Source organism: Desmodus rotundus, chromosome 6, assembly GCF_022682495.2.
Source record: "Desmodus rotundus isolate HL8 chromosome 6, HLdesRot8A.1, whole genome shotgun sequence".
Lineage (NCBI taxonomy): Eukaryota > Metazoa > Chordata > Mammalia > Chiroptera > Phyllostomidae > Desmodus > Desmodus rotundus.
Window position 1 is genome coordinate 111,623,089 of NC_071392.1, and position 14,808 is coordinate 111,637,896.

General features: G+C 50.6%; 1 protein-coding gene across 19 annotated transcripts in view; it reads right to left on the bottom strand.

Moving 5' to 3' along the window:
* EPB41L1 (erythrocyte membrane protein band 4.1 like 1) overlaps positions 1 to 14,808 on the bottom strand; it is a 115,772-nt gene that overhangs the window by 75,187 nt on the left and 25,777 nt on the right. For 2 of the 19 annotated variants that reach the window (XM_045194949.3, XM_053927443.1), the window contains one exon: positions 14,629 to 14,737. The exons of the other annotated variants lie outside the window; for them this stretch is intronic. The gene's annotated coding sequence lies outside the window, so the exon portion shown is untranslated. The remainder of the gene's footprint in view (positions 1 to 14,628; positions 14,738 to 14,808) is intronic. 19 annotated transcript variants of the gene reach the window in all.

Consider the following 14,808-nt stretch of genomic DNA (forward strand, 5'->3'; position numbering starts at 1 on the left):
GAGGCACATGGGAGCCTCGAACGGCATACCGAGTGGTTCCCTGCACTGACTAGCAACTAGCTGCATGTGGCTATTTAAAGTGAAATTACTGGAGGTTGAGAAAAGGTAATATTCATAGTATATATGGTTAGGTGACAGTGCAGATGCAGAAATTTCCATCCCTACAGACAGTTCTACTGGACGGCACTAGTACAAAAAGCAGAGAATCCAAAAGATTGAGCAGAAGCATGACATGATCGGAGCTGGGCTTTAGGAAGATTAATTTGTCCCCAGTGAAGAGCAGGTGGCAGCAGGGTGGCTGAGGTCTGGACCCAGGGGGAGCGTTGCAATAAAACAAGAGAGATCAATAACCACTTCTCTTCCCTCTGTTCCTTTCTTGCTATGAGTAAGCAGGAGGGCAGAGCTAGAACACAGCAGCATCGCCTGGGAACGCCTTAGTGAGCAAATCCTCAGGCTCCACCCCAGACCTACTGAATCAGAACCTGGAGGATTCAGAGCAGCAACCTCTGCTTTCCTCAGCCCTCTCAGGATCCGGATGCGCGCTCAAGTGTGAGACGCACCTGCACAGAGGCTAGGAGCCTGTGATGGTTCCAGAGTGGCTGGAGTCAGCAGATCTGCCTTCACGTCCTGGCTCAGCCGTTTACTAGCTGTGCTGAATCTCGCCTGGGCCTCAGTTTCCTTACAACAACCCTATGTGGTTGTGATAAAGATTAAAGGAGTTAGTACATGTACATTTCTTAGAAGAGTGCCCAGCATATAGGAGTGCTCAGTGAGTGCTAGTTATCATTTCTAATCCTCACAGGCCACTTCATCTAAACTCCTCTGGTACAAAGTTGAATTCCTCCCCCAGACAGTGGGCTAGCATCTGTCTCTTACTATTAGCTATGACTTCCTGCCAGTGCATCATATAATTTTCCGAAGCTCACTCCCCCACAGCACCATTTACTTTCTCCAGGCCCAGCGTCGGAAGGAGCAGCAGCACTTCCTGCCAGGGGAGAGTCTCAAGGCACAAGAGGCAGATTTGATGTGTTGAGCCAACATGCCCTTTAAGGGAGTGAGTCAGGAGATGCCCCACGAGTCTTCCCCTTCAAGACCACCTGTGAGTAGGACTGTCTGGAAGTGAGCTTTTGGCTGCCCACTGCCATTGAGAGCCCCAAGCCTGTTCAGTCGGATCCATGCCAGCCAAGAAGAGGGGAACAGCCACTGGGGTCCTGCCTACAGCAGGTAGCTGGATCCTGAGTCAGGGAACCAGTTGGGAGAGGACAGTGTCAAGAAACCAGGATTTTGATCTTGACTGTGGGAACTCAGGTAGACATTTTTCTTACTGGATTCAATTTCCTTACCTATAATGTGAGGGATTGGACTAGCATGGCTCTGAACCTTTCATGTATCATTGTTTTTTTGAAAATATAATGAAAACTGCAGAGCTTCTCCCCAGAAAAATGCACGTGGACACACATGCAGAGACACACATTTTACACACACGCACACACACCCTTATTACAATTTCAGGCATCAAGAGATGCCACCCCTGGGTCCATGGACACTTGCCTAAGAAACTGTGGCTAGATGGTCTCTAGTCACCCACGATAAGAAGTCAGCTATATTTGTATTTAATTTAAGGAAACCCTACAGATGAATTTGAAATGGGCTTTTGTAGCATTCAACTGCTGATCTGCTAAACGCCATGCATTCCTCTCTGAGCCTGCCCCCCACCCTTGTCATGTTGCTTCCTGTGCTCCCCCTGTTCCACAGGGAGTGATCACAGTCCCGAAAGACACCCATACTCCCACCAGCTGTCTCTGCCACCTCCCCAATAGACAGAGGATCCCCAGCTGATGCACACTCCTTCTCAAGAAGAGGAGCCTGGCCTGCCTCTTATCCCCCACCCCAAACCCCTGGCTCAGATGCCAGCTCCCCCCAACACACATATCCATGTGCTTGCCCTCTCTCCCTTAGCTAGAGCCAAAGGACTGCGCCTCCAGATACTTGGTGGCGCAGTCACCCAGAACAGGCAAGAGTTATTTTTAGAGGCTGAGTGACAGGATGGGTGAGGGCAGTTCCACCCTGTCAGAGCCACTGCTGCCACCACCAGCTCTGATGAATCACTACTCACTACGTGAAGGTGCGTGTCCGGCAGCATGGCCAGAGATATTGTGCCGGCTTCGAGAATGAATGTCTTGAATTGGAGCCCACGCTGGTCATACCAGGCTGAGCCTAGGATCACACCAGGGGCAAGACTGTCCTGCCTGGGCCAGGACAGCCTCCCCAGGCAAGCAGCCCAGCCCGGCCCGGCCCGGCCTCCCCTAACCAATACAGGTCAGACCAGCGTGGCCCAGACAAGCACAGCATGCGCCAGGCCAGCCCCTTCACCAAGCCACCCAAGGGTCTCTCTCTGCCACAGTCCCTGAGCAGGGACTATGGTTGCCTCTCCGCCCTGCCCCCCAGGCCATCTGAGCAAGCCTCCCACCCCCCACAGTCTGGTAATCAAGGCAGTGGGCACCCAGCAAATTGGGTAGACTTGGACAGAATCAATGTGGCTACTACTAGTTCCATCTTCCTGGAGGGTACTTTGGAAAAGTACATGATAAGCCTTAAAAGTACGTAAACCTTTTCACCCAGAAATCCCTCTCCTACGAATTCATCCTGCAGGAACAATGACTAGACAAAGACGTAGCTAAAAGAACATTTGTAAATCATATACAAGAGTCTTGTCTCGTATACCAGAGTGAAGTGGAATTACATAGATGTCCAAAAGTAGTAGTATACTATCTAAATAGTGATACGAACATATCCTAATATACTAAGTAGCAGCTGCTAAAAAAATAATGGCATAGATCTATATATTCCTGTGTACTGATGTTCATAACATAATACAGAGTGAAAAAAGCAGATACAAAACAGCATGCAACATACGATCCGATTTCCATAAAACATGTGTGTATGCGAGCATGCACAGAAAAAAGGACACTGGAAGGAAATAAACCTCCCAAAATGTTTAGAGTGGTTGTTTTATGACAGTGGAATATTTCTTTTGTGCTTCTTTGGGTTTTGTTTCACTGCTTATTTTCTTGTGTGTGTGTGCGCACGAACATATATTATTTATTTTAAAAAACAACAAGAAAGACCCATTACCCTCATCTCACAGCTTCAAAGGCCTTCCTGGAGTCTCACTAGAGTCTCCACCCCTTCAGCCACCAGTCCTATCAAGTCTCCCTCTGGCTTTGAACTTCTGGCTGCCCTTCTCAGTTGCCACCTGGAGTCTCACTAATTGGAAGCCCCATCAGCCAATGCCTACAGTCCCCTGACACAGGCCTCCACACTGGCAGTCCCGTTTACAGGCTCCCTGTCCGTGAATCTCATTCAGGTGGAGAGAGTCCAATCCCTTCATTTTACAGTAAGGGAAAGAATAATTATGATAAAAAAGATAAGAGGGGTAATAGATCTTCAGACTTATCCTTTGTTTTTCTATTTCTAGAGCACTTTATATGTACATTTCACTTAACCCTCACAATGGCTCGTGAGGCTGGCATTATTTACCCATTGTACACATGGGGAAGCTGGAGCCCAGCGAGAATACAGCAGCACGACACTTGCCCAAAGGTCACGAAGCAAGTCAGGATTCAAACGCAGGTCTAACTTTGACTTAAAGGAGTTAAATGGAAGAATTGAACAGGTTTTCCTGAGCCCTCGTCCTCAGGAGCCGTAGTCTACAGAGCCCCAGCTAAGTTCACAGTTGCTATACCAGCATCTCCTGCCCAGAACCCCACAGAAGCCTATCCGGGGCCACGTGCTCTGCATCTCCACACCAGCCCATCATCTGGCACGGGTCCTTGCTGCCTCCTGGGGTCTCCTAGCAACAAGACATCCTGTAGAGCCACTCTCTCCACCTCTGGGCTCTTCCAGCTAAAGCCGGTCTCCAGCCAGCAGGCTCCTGTCATGGGGGTTATAGCACCCACAGAGCCCTGCTCAGGGCCCTGCTCAGGGCCTCCTCCCAGCTCCACATTTGGGGCACTGGCTTTGGCTGCACTGACCTTCTCACTATCTGCTGATCTGCTGACTGGGACAAAAAAAGAAGCTGAATCCTAGGGTTTGAATGCTAGTGAATTCCAATTTACTTTTGCATTTTTGAAATACATGGACTCGTCCCACCAGCATGTTAAGATTAAAAACAGCAATAATAAAGTCCCAGCAACAATACAGCTACTTTATCTTTATCCAATCCTCATAACCACCCCTGAGAAGCAGGAGCTAGTATGCCCATTTTACAGATGAGAAAGCTGTGGTGCAATTTGCCTAAAGACACCTAGCTAATGAATGGCAGCACAAAGATTTGAGCAAGTATGTCTGATATCAAAGTACATGCTCTTACCACTGGACCACACTGAATCTCTTAGAAAGCACATCTGTGGGTCCGGAAGCCATATGGCAATAGAATGCGATTCTGTCAGCTGCTGGAAGAGAGGCAGCTATAAATCCATAGAACTATGATTAGAAAGCAAATTACAGGCCTCCCTCTATAGGTTTCCAACTCACAAAAACTTTCTAGCAGTCAGAGGGCCTTTATTCAAGTTGCTCAAAGTTTCCAGAGAGGGCACACACGGTTTCCAGAGACAGCGAATACAACAAAAGGCAGCAGAGAGGATGACATGAGCACAAAGAGAGTGAAGCACCCCAACAGAGGCAGGAAATTTGATGGATGGGTGAAGAAAGAGAGGCCACTGGGAGGCAGTACGACATGTTGGTCAAGGACTGGCAGCCGCTCAGGGCTCTAATCCCTGCTCCAACATTTTCTAGCTGAGACTTTGAATAAATAACTCCACCCTCTGAGCCTTTATTTTCTCAGCTGCAAATTGGGGATAATTCTACCTACAATATAGAGGGGTTGAAGGGACGGAATGAGTCAATATATGTAAAGTACATAACCCAGTTTCTGTAACTCAGTGAGCACACAACAAATGGTGGCTTTAAAAAGTGCTAACCAGCCCTGACCGCTGTGGCTCAGTTGGCTGGGCATCATTCTGTAAAGCAAAAGGTCACTGTGTGGGTTGCAGGTTCGGTCCATGGTCAGGGTACCTACGAGAGGAAACTGATCGATGTTTTTCTCTCACATTGTTTCTCTCCCTCTCTTTCTCCCTCCCTTCCCCTCTCCCTAAAAATAAATAAATAAAATCTTTTTTTAAGTGCTAATCATATGACCCAGCAAACCCACTTCTGGGTGTACACCCAAAAGAGTTGAAAGCAGGGTCCTGAACAGACATTTGTACACCCATGTTCAAAGCATTATTCACAACAGCCAAGATGTGGAAGCAACCCAAGTGTCTGGTGACAGCTTCATGGATAATAAAATATGGTATAGACATACGATGGAATATTATTCAGCCTTAAAAAGGAAGGAAATTCTGACACTTGCTACGATATAGATGAACCTTGAGGGCACTAGAGGGCACAAAAGGACAAATACTGCATGACTCCACTTCCACGCAGTACCTAGAGTAGGCAAGTTCATAGAGACAGGAAGCACAATTCTTCCGGGGGGAGGGAGGGAGGGGACGGAGAGTTATTATAAATGGGCACAGAGTGTCAGTCTGCAAGACAAAGAGGTTCTGGAGCTGGATGGTGGTGATGGTTACACAACAGTGTGAGTGTTCTAAACACTCCTCACTATACGCTTCAAAATACTTGGGATGATCAATTTAATGTTATATATATTTTTACCACAATATATATTTTTTAATTTTAAAAAGTATCAGAGAGAAAACCAAGAAAGAGAATTAAAGGCTAGAGAAATAGGAAAAAGCGAGACCACAGTACGGTGGGAATGGAATGATCCAAGAGGGAACACACACTTCGTATGCACACCCTCTGAGGCCATCAGGAGCAATGGAGGGAATTTTCAGCAGGGGTTTGCATTTCCAGGGCTCTCAGGGCCAGCTCTCTACCCCTAATTCTGCCCCCCACTGAAGCCCTGGCCTCATTCCTCTTCCCCTTCCTGAAATCGCCAGGGAAACAGGGAAGGCTCAAAGCCCAAAAGGGAATGAAAAACAGCAACTTCCAGCAGGCCACACAGCAGCATGTGCAAAGGCCCTGAGCTATGAGCCCTGTGTGAGGGGCACTCTCGGGTGGCAGGAGGGAGCAGAAGCAAGGAGGGGGGCAATGGCGAAAGGCCTTTATCGACCACCTACCACACACTGGACACTGTCTCATATCATCATCTCAGCAATTTTTAAAGTAACTCTAACAGGCAGGTATTAATATACCCACTTTGTGGAGAAGAGAATGAAAATTCAGATAGATAAAGTAACTTGCCTGGGGAAACACAGAGCAGAGAGTAGGGATTCCAACACCAGCTGACTCCTAACCTCGTGCTTATTCCTTCAGCTTATGGGGTATCAGAACCTAAGGCCACACTGTGGGCTCTGGAGTATGAATACCAATCCCACTCTATCCCTCACTAGCTGTATGATCTGGAAAAATTACCTAACCTTCTGAGTTTCGGTTTCCTCAGCTACAAAGTGGAAATGGCCATAGCACATGCCACATGTGGTTTTAAGAGAATTAAATGTAATATTGCCAGGAAACTACATTGCATGTGATAATGCTAGGAAACAAAGTTGCTTTTATTACTCATTATGCTTAGGTCTCTAGGCACCCCTGATTAGCCTCCCACAGACCCACAGACAGACTTAGAGCCACTGTTTGTCCATGGCTGAGTCTAGTGCAGCTTTTGGAGCAAGGCAGAACCCAGACCCAACCCCCAAGAGAGCTAAGAACTCAGGCTGGGCAGTCATCTTGCAGGAGCAGCAGGAGCATCCTGGAAGTGACCTCCCCACTCTGTTCTTGACTCCATGGCCTGGGAAAGTTGTGCTGCAGACACTCAGTGGGATGCATTCTAAGCGGTCTCCATTCTCATGAGGGTGAACGTCATAGAAACAGCCAGGGCCGCCAACTCAGCTACCCACAGGCCTCCACCCTGGGCTGGTCCCCACACCACAGCATCTCCTGGGACCAGATGACCTACAAAGCACAGAGTATCAGCACCAGGAGGGCCTTGGGAAACCATCTAGTCCCACCCCTCCTCATACAGATGGGAACACTGGCACCTGGAGATAAGCGGGGATCTGCTTAAGGTTGCACTGAGCCCCTGGCAAAGCTAGAAGGCAACCCTGGGCCGCTCAACAACCTGGTCTAAGTTTCCAATTTATTTTGCCATCCCCATTTATTGTTGTATAAAGTTGATGTTTACATTCAAATTTCCAGAGGGTTAGTCATCTCTGCAAGCCTAATTGGGAAAGGCAAGAATTCTGGGCAGCAGCTAAGGGCATAGGTTACAGACCCACCGCAGCTACTTCCTGATGGGTAGCTCACTTTACCAATCACTGCTGTTCCCTCTTCTGCACAGCCTGCCTCATAGAATCATGTGAGTATAGGATGAAAAAAATATAAAGGACCTGGTACAATCCTTGCTATGGATGTCTACTGTTAGCAAATTATCTTTAATGCTTTGAATGGGGTATGTTACCAGCAGGTAGCAAGAAGTTACCTCAGTCTTGCCCTGGCCAGGTAGCTCAGTTGGTTGGAGCATCATCCTTGGAGCATCAACCCAAGGCTGCAGGTTCAATTCCTGGTCAGGGCACACACCTAGGTTGTGGGTTTAATCCCTGGTTGGAGCGTGCATTGGAGGCAGCCTATCAATGTTTCTCTTTCACATCAACGTTTCTTTCTCCCCCCCCCCCTTCCTCCCTTCCTCTCTCTCTAAAATCAATAAACATTAAAAAAAAAAAAAAAAAGAAGTTACCTCAGTCTCAGTCTCAAAGTTTTAACTCTCTCACTTCCTGTCATGGGACCATGAAGTGTCAAGCTGGCAAGGGTCCCATTTTGCAGACAACATCATTGAGACCTGGAGGGAAATGACTTGCTCCAGGAGCAAGTTAATGAGAGAGCTGACCTGGAACCCAGATCTCCTGACTCTTACTGACTGAGTCCTGTAAGTCCAAGCTCTCACTCACCAGGCAGCTGGGTTTGTGCATAAATTTGGGGGGAGGGAGAATGATCTTTCAGACCCCAATACCATGTGTCACTGGCCTTAGCTGGGATGGCACTGGAACAACCTGGCCATCCCGGCAGGCCAAGGCCGGAAGCAAGGTGAGCCCCATGTTGGCAGAGCAGGCCAGCTGGGCCAGCAGCCAAAGTGGCGCCATAGGCACAGCTCAGGGCCCTCTCACCAGCTCATAATAAAGTAATTATGGGATTAGGGATAAAATTAGTCACTTGTGTAATTATTTTGCTTAGAACAAGAACAGAAAGGCCTTTTGAAGAGTTGTCCCTTGACCCCCCCCTACAGGAGTACCGCTGCAGAGACACAGATGAGTGAACACACACGCAAACACATAGACACGCGACAATGATGGTGGTGCACGGGCGGGGCTGCTGGCTTCCTGTGGCATGGCCTCGCCTACCAGTCCTAACCCTGAAGGCCAGGAGCTCCATTCTTTGACATTTTCCTCACGGAACACCTTTGTCACACTGTCGCAGGGTACAAGTCCTCCTTCAGGGCCCTTTGTCTGGTGGCACAGACTCATGCCCTGCCCTAACCACAGCATATTAGCCCTGGGTTCCCCTGGCCCTTCTCCATTGTGGAGTTGGGTGGTACAATTCCAGCAGTACCTGGGGGTCCACCTGACCAGAGAGACCCCTGGTATTGACTTCTGTGGTGGGCGGAATAATGGCACCCCCCCACACACAATGTCCACATTCTAATCCCTAGCATCTGTGAACATGTTACCTGTCACGGCAGAGGGACTTGGCACACGTGATTAGGTTAAGATTTCTGCCCTGGCTGGTGTGGCTCAGTGATTCAAGGGCCGGCCTGAGAACCAAAGGGTCACTAGTTCGATTCCCAGTCCATATACATGCCTGGGTTGCAGGCCAGGTCCCTGGTGGGGGGTGAGCAAAAGGCAATCACACATTGATGTTTCCCTCCCTCTCTTTCTCCCTCCCTTCCCCTCTGTCTAAAAATAATAAATAAAGTCTTTTAAAAAGAAAAGAATTCTGAGGCGGGGATTATCTAGTGGGCCTAATGCAATCAGTTGCAAGGTCCTTATGAGTGAAAGAGGGAAGCAGGCGGCCAAGGGTCAGAGAAGGAGGTGTGATGATGGAAGCACAGGTCGGAGTGGAGCCACTGCTGGGAGGGGGCCATGAGCCAAGGACTGTGGGCAGCCTCTGGAGGCTGGAAAGGGAAAGGCACGGATGCTGCCTTGGAGCCTCCAGAAGGAACACAGTCCTGTCAACAGCTTGAGGTTAGCCCCATAAGGCCCACTTTCAGATGTCTGATCTCCAAAACTGTAAGGTAATAAATCTGGGTTGTTTTAAGCCACTAAGTATGCGGTGATGTGTTACAACAGCAATAGACAGCAAGAGGCAACTAATACAGTCACTTAAGGGGGGGGGTCCTTGGAGCCCACTTTCCGTCCAGGATTGAAGCCCTCAATGAAACTCTCTCCCAAGGGCCAGAGTGTACCCTGAATGTACCTCTAGGGAACAGGCCTGCCCTGGGGGCCGGAACTCTAATCCAGAGAGAAACCTTTGGGAGAAACAGCACCCCAGGAAAAGAAAAGGGGATGGTTCTAGGAGTAAAGGGAGAGGCCTCCCCTTATAGCTCCACTCCAGGGACTCAGTTCCTCTACCACTTCCTCCAACGTGGGGACACCAAACCCCATAAGCCAGACATCCCCAGTGGCAGGCTGGCATGAGGGAAAGAGACTACCCAGAGGGCAGGACGTCTAGGTTCTGGTCTCAGTTCGACCCAAGTCACTAGCTGGCTTCCTCCCTCTGGGCCTCAGCACCGTCATCATGGTTCAGCACCCACCCAGTGCCAGGCTGCATGCTCCCATGCTTTGCGTGCATGATAAAGCCCCATGACGACCCTGTAGAGTGGTCGGTCTCGTCAAGCCATTTCACAGCCAAGGAAATGGACTCAGGAGGGTGGAGAGGGGCTCCTGGTTTGAACCTGGCCGCCTCACTTCACAGCCTTCTCTACCACCCATCTCAGTGAATGAGGGGCTGGACAGAGCATGGCCCTCCGCAGTGCCTACACACAAGAAGTCGAAAACAGTCCCTGCCCCTTCCCCCTGGAAGCTGGGGCCTTAAAGTGGCACCACAGTCTGGCAAGATGGACCAAGAGCCTGAAAGCCATCTGTAGCCTTTGGCCCAGAAGTCCCCGCCTGGGACCCCACCCTAAGTGACATCATCTGAAATAGAGAAAAAGCACTACGCAATGTTCATTGCAGTGTTACGCCTAACAGCAAAAACGGGGAACAATCTGAATGTCCATCACCAGGAAAAGGGGTGAAAGGATCCTGGGTCTGATGGAATCCTCTGTGGTGACACGGAAGGTGGCTCCACGCACACTGTCAGGCGGGAAACGCAGGGCAGCGCTGGAGACTCACCAGGGAGCCCACAGCCCGTGAGGAAAGAGCAGAGGGGCAAAGGTGGAAGGAAGCGTGCCAGCCTCCCTACAACTCTCAGGGGTCACATTTTTCCTTCTCCTGTTTTACAAAATCTCTGCACTCTGTTATTACTTTCATAATTTAAAAAATTCACAGGATTATTAAAAACAAAACAAGAACCATAACTGCAATGGAGCCCTGAGGAACACACACAGTGAGCAGTTTTGCTGAGAAGGGGGAACAGGAGGAGAGCCAGCCAGAGAGATAGCAGGAGAGCTGGAAAGAAGGGAGTGGTGTCGTGGAGACCGGAGGAAAATAAAGAGGTGGGGTCCCCGGGGACAGTGTGCCTGGGAGGTGCTGGTGACCTGACACTTGGCCCTATGTCTCCACATGCATTCACAAGGCAACCCAGGTGCCAAGAAGGCTGTAGTGATTGACCCCCACACATTCCCCACTGAGGACCCTGGGAGTATCCCCACCATGACCAGTGTCCCCAGGAGCAGCATTTCCAATGCGACCCAGGCAGGTCCCCAGAAGAAGCGATGATGCACTGCCCCCATGGCCATCCACTCCCGCCCCAGCCCAAGCAACATGCAGGCGGCCTCCCATAGAAGGGCCTGGTCAGGGTTTTCTTGTGTCTTCGGGACAAGGTTCTCCTGGCCCATAGTCACTCCCCAGTTCGACCACCCGTCTTTCCACTGGGACCCTCGTGCACACATGCACACTGGCTTCCTGGGTCCTTTCTCAGACTCTTTGAGACAAATCCCTCAGATTCTGGGCCTCCTTGATGTAAGCACGCCCAGAGTCACACCCGGTTCACACTTATTCTCCCACCCACACACAACCCCCATCCTGCTTCCTTCCCCTGAGAGTCCCCTTCCTCCCCTCTCTACCTCCTCATCACAGTTCCAGACAAACCTGAGTACAGCAGGGAGGGCCCCCCAGCGGTTACATCCAACTTCACTGTCCCATCCCTGTCCCCCACCACACCTATGGCAGCCAGTGGCCACATCTGGGCTGCTGTTCCTGCATCCCACAGGTGGAGGGAGGCTGAGTCACAGAGCTAAAAGCTAAACAAGGCTCTGAAGGCCAGTGACCGAAGAAGCCACCTCTGGCCTTCAGTTTAGTGAGTTAACAAGAAGCATGACTGAGTCACGGCCAGATGGCCCCCTCTACCACCGCACTCTAAGAAAGTTCACATAGATTGGTTCAGTCCACAGCCCAAGTGCAGGGCCACCCTCCCAGGCAGCCTGTGGCACCGAGTGTGGCCGGGCCAAGACAAGGTCAGACCAATTAGGCCGCCCCCTTTCCTGCCAGTGAGCTCAGCCTCATTACTGTGCAGCATTTTCAGCTCATCTGAAAAATCTTCATTTGAGCTCCCTGAAGGATCTTACAAGTATTATTCGAACATTAACTCTGACACACGCCTCCCCCACTCAGACATCACCCACCCAAGGCAACATTTTTCTCTCCCTGCCTTTGGCACTGCCAGGAATGACTGGCACCCGCCCTGCCACACGGCACCAGAAGCCCAGCTACCTCAAGCCCTTCTCAATCTGGCCTTTTTTAGAGCAGAGACCAGGGAAGGGGACATGGTGCCTCCTGTATGGCAGGCATATCTCGTTCAACCTTTGCAACAATCCCATGAGGTGGCATTTGAATTCCTCTGTCACAGATGTGGGAACTAAAGCTGAGCAGCCCTGCCAAGGTCGCCTAGCCAGCATGTCACCAAGTCAGGCCTGGCACCCAGGACTGCTGAGCTCCAGGGCTCTCCCAACTACCCCGCCCCGCCCCACAAACTTGGCTCTGCGTGCTGCCCAGCCCCGCCCCCAGCAGAGACGGGGCATCCATGATTTGCTATCTTCAGCTTATTACCCTGAGCCTGGGTCCAGGTGGAAGGGCTGTGGCAAGAGAGGTATAGGGTTTGAGGTTTCTAGGGAAAAATGCTAAGGTCTGGTTACAACTCCCTATTCTCCTGTATCTTACAGGGGCACTTATAAGAGAAAATATGGTCAGAGCCCAGGTTAGAGGCCAAACGGGAGCATGGAAGGTCAAAAAGGAGAGGATGTGGGCTGTGCAGTAGGGGAATCAGAGCTGCAAGGACCAGAGGGTTCAGCCGAATGCCTTTGTTTTTTCCAGGTAGGGAAACTGAGGCCCAGGGAGGGGAAGGGACCTGCCCCAAGGCCAAGAGTGAGTCTGTGGCTGTGCCAGGATTCAAATGCAGGTCCTCTGACTCTTAGGTTAGCTTTCCTGAACCTAGAACGTTAAAAGGCCTGTAGCAGATGCTGCCTGGGATAAATGAATGAGAGAATAAACAAGGAGACCCATCACCTCTGGAGCTGAGGGGGCAGAGCACAGAAACACACACAGCGCTTCCATGAGCATCCCGGTGTCTCTCTAGTCTCTCAGTCTGTGGAAGATGTAGGCAGGAAGGAGGCCCTTCCATTCACCAAAGCTCAAGCTCCATCAGGAGCCAATCACAGCCCTGGAAGGAGGTAGAAACTTTGGTTCCCCTGGCAACGCAGACAAAGGCCTCTCCTCAGCACTGCAATCAGCTGGAGTAGAGATGTGGACGTACCCACCCCCCAATCCAGATGGGCTCCTTTCCTCTTCTCATCAGGAGAGAACCAACCCAGTCCTTCTGGTTTTAACCACCCCCACCTCCAACCACAACCGTGAGCAGGTGTATAGATGGGCTCCTGACTGGGGCCTTTGGACCACGGCTGAGTCCTGCCCAGTCTGTGGGGTTGTGCTGCCACCAGGTGTGTGCCTCTGAGTTGGGACAGGAGTCTGTATGGATGTCTGTCAGCTCACCACCCCCACACTCCTCTAAGAAGCAGAGTCAGCTACAGAAGCGCAGCAGAGCCTGGGGCTGGAAGGGAGGCGCCGGGCCCCACCCAGCTTTGATGTTAATTCACAATTGGACCTAAGCCAGTCTCATCCTCATTTTCCCCATCTGTAAAGTGTAAAATCGAAAGTCTAGGGTTCTCTGTTAAAACAGCTCCCGCTCCACACCTCCAGAAGAAAAATGAGCAGAGGGGACAAGCAGGAGCTCACCTCATACCACAGTTGAAAGGCTGCCTAGCCCTGATCCCAGCCTTGGAATACACAGCACATTCTATTAACAGGCATCGCCTCTTTGTGCATGCTTTAAGAAGAAGGAAGAAAATCACAAGAAAACTGATGGACTCTAAAAAACAACTTCCAAATAAAATTCCTAGCTTTGGCCACTTACAGGCCAAGCCACCACCACCTGGCCCAGGCCCTAGCCTGGCAGGGAAGAGGTGTATGCTCAGGGTCTCATCACTGGGGGAGAAGTCAATCACTCAGATTTTAGAAAGATTTCCCACATGGAGAGTCGAAACAAAAAGAAAAGTTTCTCAGGAAGCTTCTTGGTTCCCAGAAAAGTCAATAAACCCACATGCGCCCTGGCTGGTGTGACTCAGTTGGTTGGAGCGTCGTCCTGTAAACTAAAAGGTCACAGGTTCAGTTACCGCTCAGGGCACATACCTAGGATGTGCGTTTGTCCCAGGTCAGGGAGCATATGAACAAGAGGCAGCCAGTAGACATTTCTCTCTCACATCAATGTTTCCCTCCCTCTCTCCCTCGCTCCCTCTCCCTCTAAGGTCAGGGAACACGCACTCAGCATGCTTTCAGCTCTGTAGAGCTCAGCCACCCTATACGGAAACCCCACAGCCATCCAGGATGTGGCTGCTTTCTCTCCCCTCCCTTCCCATCAAGCCCCACACTCCGTCCACTCTCCCTCTTCACACACTCTCTGATCTGTTCCCTCTTCTCCACATCCACGTGCCTGAGTTCAGGACCATCACTTCTCACTGGGGCCACACCAACAGCTTGTCCATTGGTCACTGGGCCTCCAGCCATGCCCCTCCAACCCATCTTCCAACAGCCAGAAATCAGATCACAACGCTCTCAACCTAAAACCCAGCGGGGGCCTTCCTTGCCCCGGGGACCAAGTTCCAGCTCCTGGCCCGATGTGTGCGTGCTGCAGGATCTGGGCGCACCTGCTGCTCCTCCTTTTGTGCACACAGCAAACTCCCAGCACTCCAAAGGGCCCTCCCGTGTCATGCCTCTGCACATTTTTCTCTGTACTTATGGTTCCCTCTGCCTGGAATTCCCTGTCTGAACGCCCCATTGTTGAATGAAGATAATGGCTCACCTTGACTGCGTGCTCAGAATGTGCCAGGAGCTCTGCTGAGCCCTTTGCATGCACTACAGTACTTCATTCATCTTCACCAAGATCCTAGGAGGCAGGCACTAAATGCAGCCTGTGTACAGAGGAAGAAAGGAATCAGAGATGTGAATGAACCTGGCAGAAGCCACATGGTTGATAAGAGGA